Below are 6,800 nucleotides of genomic sequence, written 5' to 3' on the forward strand. Positions count from 1 at the left end.
CGGTCACTACGGACGATTTTGTTTTTGGTTGAATCTTAGTGAAGTGACGAGAGAAATCTTTTAGGTATTGAAACCATTAAACATTTGGCATAACGGGGAACCTTACTCTGGTAGGTCGAAAACTATTTTTTTCCCAATGTTTAGAGTAAAGTGAAGTGTTCGGCTATTTTGGATATTGATTAAGGTGTATTTGAGCATTTATTTTGCATGTCGTGGTTCCACATATAGTGAGTGTTACGTTGTTGGCAGCTGGGAACGTGAATGCTCTCACTAAATCAGTACCTAACTAGTGGTAAGCTTTTCTCAGCATGTATTGAACCCACTTGACTGAATTTATTAAGCATGTGAGAATGGATTATTTAACTTGTTACATAGCCGTTTTTGTAAATTCAAAAAATTTTTTCATAAAAAATCACTTTAAACAAACATAAAACATTGAAAAAAATAGATATTGAAAAACGGCTATGTAACAAGTAGGATAATCGATTATTACATGCTGGAATGAAAATTTCAGCCAAATTGGCTCAGTAGATGCTGAGAAAAACTTACTACAAGTTGAAAAAACATGGTTTCGCAAAAACACTGCCAATAGCGTAAAACTCACTATATTTACACCCACGTCACACAAAATACATCTTCAAACATACCTTAGTCAATAGCCAAAATATCCACTTCACTTTACCCTAAACATCCAAAACAACAATTTTTTTTTTATTTTTCGACTTTCTTGTTGACCCCCCCCTAAACAGTTAGTTTAAATTGAAATAGTTTACATGTGCTGATTATCTGCCTATAAATTCAAAGCTGTTTAATAATATTGGATCGTTTGAGAAGTCTGTTGAACAAGTAAAGAAGTATTTTAGTGTTTTTGAAGTGCAAATCTAAACTTCAACCAAGAGCTTCTAAACTTCAAGAACAGCTTAGCTACAAATTTGTACCGAATAAAGTTGTCCTGATTTCTAACTTCGACCAAATTCAAATTTTCAATCGCATAACAGTCCGGGGCGCTGTCATGCAATCTCATACATACTTTGTGGTTCGCGTTATGACACATGTACGTACGCTAGCGCTGATGTCGAAATACAAGACATGCAGCGCTAACACGGAAGCAGATGGTGCTAGTGTTACTAACGTAAAGTACTGGCACAGACAAACAGACGTGTCTCTTCGAAAAAAAAATCCTGAAAAATCTTCGTCCTTATTCGAAACGTTACACTTATGCGCCACCATGTGAGCTTACTGTCTACTAACTTATTTAAATAACAGTGGTTTTTGTCTTTGTTAATTGGTGTGCACGATTTCTTATAGCGACACCAGCGGCATTATTGCCTATTAATCGTTATTTGTTTGGTCGAAGAAATCGTCATCGACTGGCTGTCTTTTTGTCTGTGGTACTGGTATCATCCTAACAATGATTTTATTAAAAAATTGTTCAAAGTGTTGTGTCTGATGTTAGACTAACATTTCACATGCAACCGTTTTGAAGTTATTTTGAATTGAAGTTCAGAAATTAAGAAAATAAGCTCTACAAACAAAAAACATTTAAATTGGATGTTAAATCAAAATCTAAAAACGGGAAATGCTAATAAATCGGTTTGTTTTCATTAAATTTCCTTGGTTCTTGCAGCAATTGGTTGGGAAATCATCTATACATACATTCAAATGCAGAAAATTGTAATTTGATTATTCAAACTATTGTACTACAGGCCGGACTCGATTATCCGGAACATCAAAAAATTTTTCATACCGGATAATCGAATTTTCCGGCTAATCAAATCACACAAAAAAATACTGAAATATTGCGATTAACAAATATAAAATAAAAATTTCTTTTCTTTATTTTACTTGTATGGTACAGTGGCATAACCAGAAATTATTTTTGAGGTGAAAATGGGAAATAATTTGAGAAGCAAAACAAAGGAATTGGACATTGATTATTTTCACTTAATTCGAACATGTCCCAAGGATGCCGGAAATGACTTAAATGGCAACAAATACGACAGAAGGTATGGTAAAGGCAACATTTCAGAAAAAAAATTGAAACGGACACCAAAAAAATAAAATTCCCGATTATCGAGTCTAAAATTCCGGTGCGGTAGGTGCAGAGGTTTTTCTCTAGTACAAATCTGTCTTTGTGCGGTAGCGGCAGCATCAGTAGTAGGTAAATGGATCGACACCTTCTACGATTGAATGCCGGATTTTGACAAAAAACAAGCGTTTTGTTATACTGGCACTCGGATGCATTCTGTAAAATTGGAAATGCAACTGGCAAACGTTAATTACAGCACAGCCACATGATGGATAACAATAACCAATATGCTGTTGGATAGATAAAATGTAGAAAATTTTGTAATATGCTAGTTATCACTCTAATTTCATTACTAAGCGGTAAAATTGATAAAAAGTTTCAATGACAAATTTACGCGAACAATGAACCAATTACATGCCAGCATTCCTAGCATAGACGACGTGAATGGACACCATCCGTTCCCTGTGATGTTCTCTGCATCAATATCTAAATAAAAATTGACAGAGTCTCCCCGTCCCCATAGGTCAATTTATTTTTGCTTCCATGAGCTTAGACTAATATGATGTCTCGAAGGTAAAAGTTTTCCGAAAAGTTTGAAACAATCCCCATCCTTGAACAATTTCTAAACCTGCTTTCAGAACCTAATAAAAACTGATGTCTTGAAAGAAAATATCTTGGTAAAAGCAACAGTACCAGTAGAGTAAAGAACCGCAGGTTTCTCATCGTCTATGATTGCAGCTGTACCCTTCTATTCGTACATTACAGCGGTATACTTCTATTTGTACTGCAGCGGTACTATTCGTACAGTTCGTATTGCAGTGGTACATTCGTACATTTCTATTCGTGTGCAATCGAGGAAAAACTGCAATGCTGCTGCTGGTGGTGATTGAAAGTTTATCTCAAAAATATGATTACCATAAATTACTGAACAAGAATTGTAAATTTTTGCAACGGATATTTATTTAATTTTTAAATTTTTGAATAATCGTGACCGGATAGTAGCGAAAGAGTGAATTCCTAAATATATGAATTTATAGAAGAAGATTTCAAAACTGTTAGATGATATATTATTATTCTAAGCTTTACCATAATAAACGTATATTAGCTGTCTTCGTTATACAGCGAATGTAGTTGTAGGCAAATGAAAAAAATTGTCAGACGAAAAACAAAAATGGAATTGTTGATTGCCAAGATTTTTTTCCTGGAGCTTGTTAATAATTTTGTTTAAAATATCTTCTTATATTTGCCAATTAATGAACCTTTGTAAGGGCTTCCATATTATTTTGAAAGTAAGATCCATATTATAGATTTGATTTAATCAGATTTAAAAAAGACAAAACCATTCATTATGATAACGTAAGTATTATTGCTATTATTATTATTATTATTATTATTATTATTATTATTATTATTATTATTATTATTATTATTATTATTATTATTATTATTATTATTATTATTATTATTATTATTGTTAAGTATTATTGTTATTATTGGTTTTTGAGGATATAGAATTAATTCTGAGTTTGACGCATTACAAGAAATTCTTGGTGCTTCTTTAACAAGCATGATATGCTTGTGCCTTGTCAAATACATGTTGTTTGCACAAAAGAAATACAACAGGCATATTATCGCCAAATACATAGGATATTCTTTCGAGTGTTGTTGAATATATTTCAAAAATTGATTTCCAGGGGAGGCTGAAAATGAAAATACGTGAGTCGCTGAGCAAACACATTGATTCTGTCTGCAGACTCTGTATGTTTTGTAACAAAAATCCCCTAATTACAGTGTTTAGTCCCACGTCACCATTTCATACAACCCTAGGGCTGTATACCTTGTAGTATTTTTCGACGACTTTGCGCTAGAAATAAAAGTGAAATGTTATTGTTATCTGCATGCACTCTGACTGCTAAAACTTGTTTCAATTCCTGTTCAGTAATGTCGTATTCATATGTGCAATTTGAAATTTGGTAGCACTTCAACTTCTCTTTTGCACAAAATTTAAAAAGTAATCAATACAAGTAATGTAACAAACAACATTTTGTGGTTCTTTTGAAGTTAAGTTAAGTCTTGGAGCATTTTGCGAACTCCAATTGAAATAATCACATTCCAATGATACTATATGATTTTATCAGTTAGGCTGATACAAATTTCGAATTCTTTCTATGTCCAGGGTTATCAAAGTTAGCAAAGGGGGTGGCAAAAAATAAATAACAACGAGACGAAAAAAAAAAGAAATATCTTGGATCAAAGTTTGTGTGCAAGTTATGACGTTTGTAACTTGCACTCAAATAAATGTTGAAAAATATCACTTTATTATCATTAGTATTTATTTCGCTTGCCTTTCGATGACACTCTCGTTGTCACCTGACTTGTTTGTTGCTAAATTAAGCATTTATGCTGTCGGAAAACCAATGAAATGAACAAAACGGTTTGGGTTTTTCCCCTTCCAATATTCAAAATTTTTTGAACCCCTCTTGGGGGGGGAGGGCTCTGACATAAAATGAAAATAAAATTTGTAACGGTTTTTTTCAAAAGATAAAGCTCTTAGTTACTAGCTTTTCAAACGTTTTAGTTTTCGAGCTATTTTAAAACAAGGTGAGGGAACTTTGATTTTTTCATGAAGACACACCTTTTCCATAAGTTATTCGTGGTTCTCTAGGAACAAGCACAGCTTCACACAACGCAACCCCCTCAGATAGCATTGGATGAAGAAAAATCATCACAAATGAAGAAAAATCATCAAATCGCCTGGAAATACGCGAAAATTTAATCGACCATTTTTGATTTGAATGAAACTTTGCACACGTATTTGGCTTAGCAAACTGAGCATTTTTCACAGGTGGAGAGATTTTTTACACCCATGAGTTACATTCTAAAAGGGCGTATGCTTTTTAGCATAGGTTTTATTCGAAGCATTGTAGCCTAGAAACCGTTGGTTGTATAGAAAAACTTTCTGAGAATGAATTGTAGGGAATCGAAAATGCATCATAAAAAAATATCCACTGTACAAAAAAAATTTTTTTGACCAAAATAAATAAAAATAAACATTAAATTTCAATTAAAAAAAAAAAAGAGTTGAATTTTTTTTTAAAGAAACTTGACGTTAATACGCAACTTTTAAAAAAAGTCCAGGATGGAGGAATAAGAAATAATTTGTTTATGGTGGATTAATTTTTTTATGAAAATTCTAATTCAAACATTTTTCAAAATATTTGTATTCTAATGATTTTAAAAGATGCAGAAAGTCATTTTGAATCAGAAGCTCTTGGTAGTAAACATTCTAAAGGCATTGGTTTTCGAGTTATTTCTATTTTAAGCTCGAAAAATTATAATTATTTAGGAAAATACACGTTTTTCTTAATTTGTCCATAGTTCTCCAGCAAAAACCATACATTCATTGGAATGCTTGATCAAGAATATACAATTCATTCTTTGACAACAAAACGATTGGGCCAACGGTTCTCAAGAAAAGAGAAGTCAATGTTCTAAGTGATATGAATATATATAAGAATCAAACATTTATTTTCTAGTTTTATTATCTTAGGAACATATTTTTTTATGACATAGATACTTTACAGAACTAGTTTTACCTTATATTTTATATACATCATAAGTAAATGATTCGTCATCTTTTGAAAACAGCTTCGTTTGTATCTTATTTTCTGAAATCGGAACAAAAGAGTGATACTTTTGTGTGCCAGCTATTATTATAGATTTTTTGAAAATATTGCTCCATTCTGTTACTCCTTGTTCATATTCTTCATATGATACCCAACTAAATAACATTTTTGATGAATTTTCATTACCTTTCTGATTAGACCAATCATACAATTCTTTTGCGCTTGTAATGGGAAGTTCATGTTCTTTAGCTAAACTTGCATTTCCTGCCAGTCGTTTCAATATGCAACCAATTGCATCGCATTGGCCTTTACCATGAGAAGTCGCAAAAAATGCCACTCTGCGTCGACGTTATATTTTGTTTTGAACTTGCAAAGACTTGCAAAGTTTTTTCTATTTTTATATTGTGAGGCAGCTCCATCAGACATTAATATCGCTTTTTTCAACTCTATTGTTGTTTTCAAAAAACTCATTAATTTGGCAATGAACACCTGAACCGCAACAGTATCATGATGGAGTACTTCCGATATTATGATGAAGCTGATATTCTTAAGTGTTCCAGATTCTGAATAGTAAACAACGAAGGGATGAATGGTGACTTGACTATCATTCCAATAACTACACGAATCACAAATTGATAAAGACATATCAAAATGAGCATGATATTTTTATATTTTTATATATATTTTTAATTTTGCAATAACGTTTTCGTTTAATTTACGTAAGCTTGATTCCATTTTCACTTTATTCATCTTCACAAAATGCAAACTGTTACTAACATATTTGGAGTAGTGCAATCTTATTCATATACGAAAACAGATATTATAGGTAACCCAGTAGTTATTGGTTGCGTACTTTACAAACAGTTATTATTAGTAAACAAGTAGGTAGTGTTGCACGACGAACATATTTTTTTATAAAACATTCGGCAAGGGGGAACGTGTAGGTAGGCTAAGGTTTAGCGCTTGAGTTATTTATCCAATCGTTTTGTTGTCAAAGAATGAATTGTATATTCTTGATCAAGCATTCCAATGAACGTATGGTTTTTGCTGGAGAACTATGGACAAATTAAGAAAAACGTGTATTTTCCGAAATAATTATAATTTTTCAATGGTAAAATAACTCGAAAATCAATGCCTTTAGAATG

Source organism: Wyeomyia smithii, chromosome 2 (genome assembly GCF_029784165.1).
Source record: "Wyeomyia smithii strain HCP4-BCI-WySm-NY-G18 chromosome 2, ASM2978416v1, whole genome shotgun sequence".
Lineage (NCBI taxonomy): Eukaryota > Metazoa > Arthropoda > Insecta > Diptera > Culicidae > Wyeomyia > Wyeomyia smithii.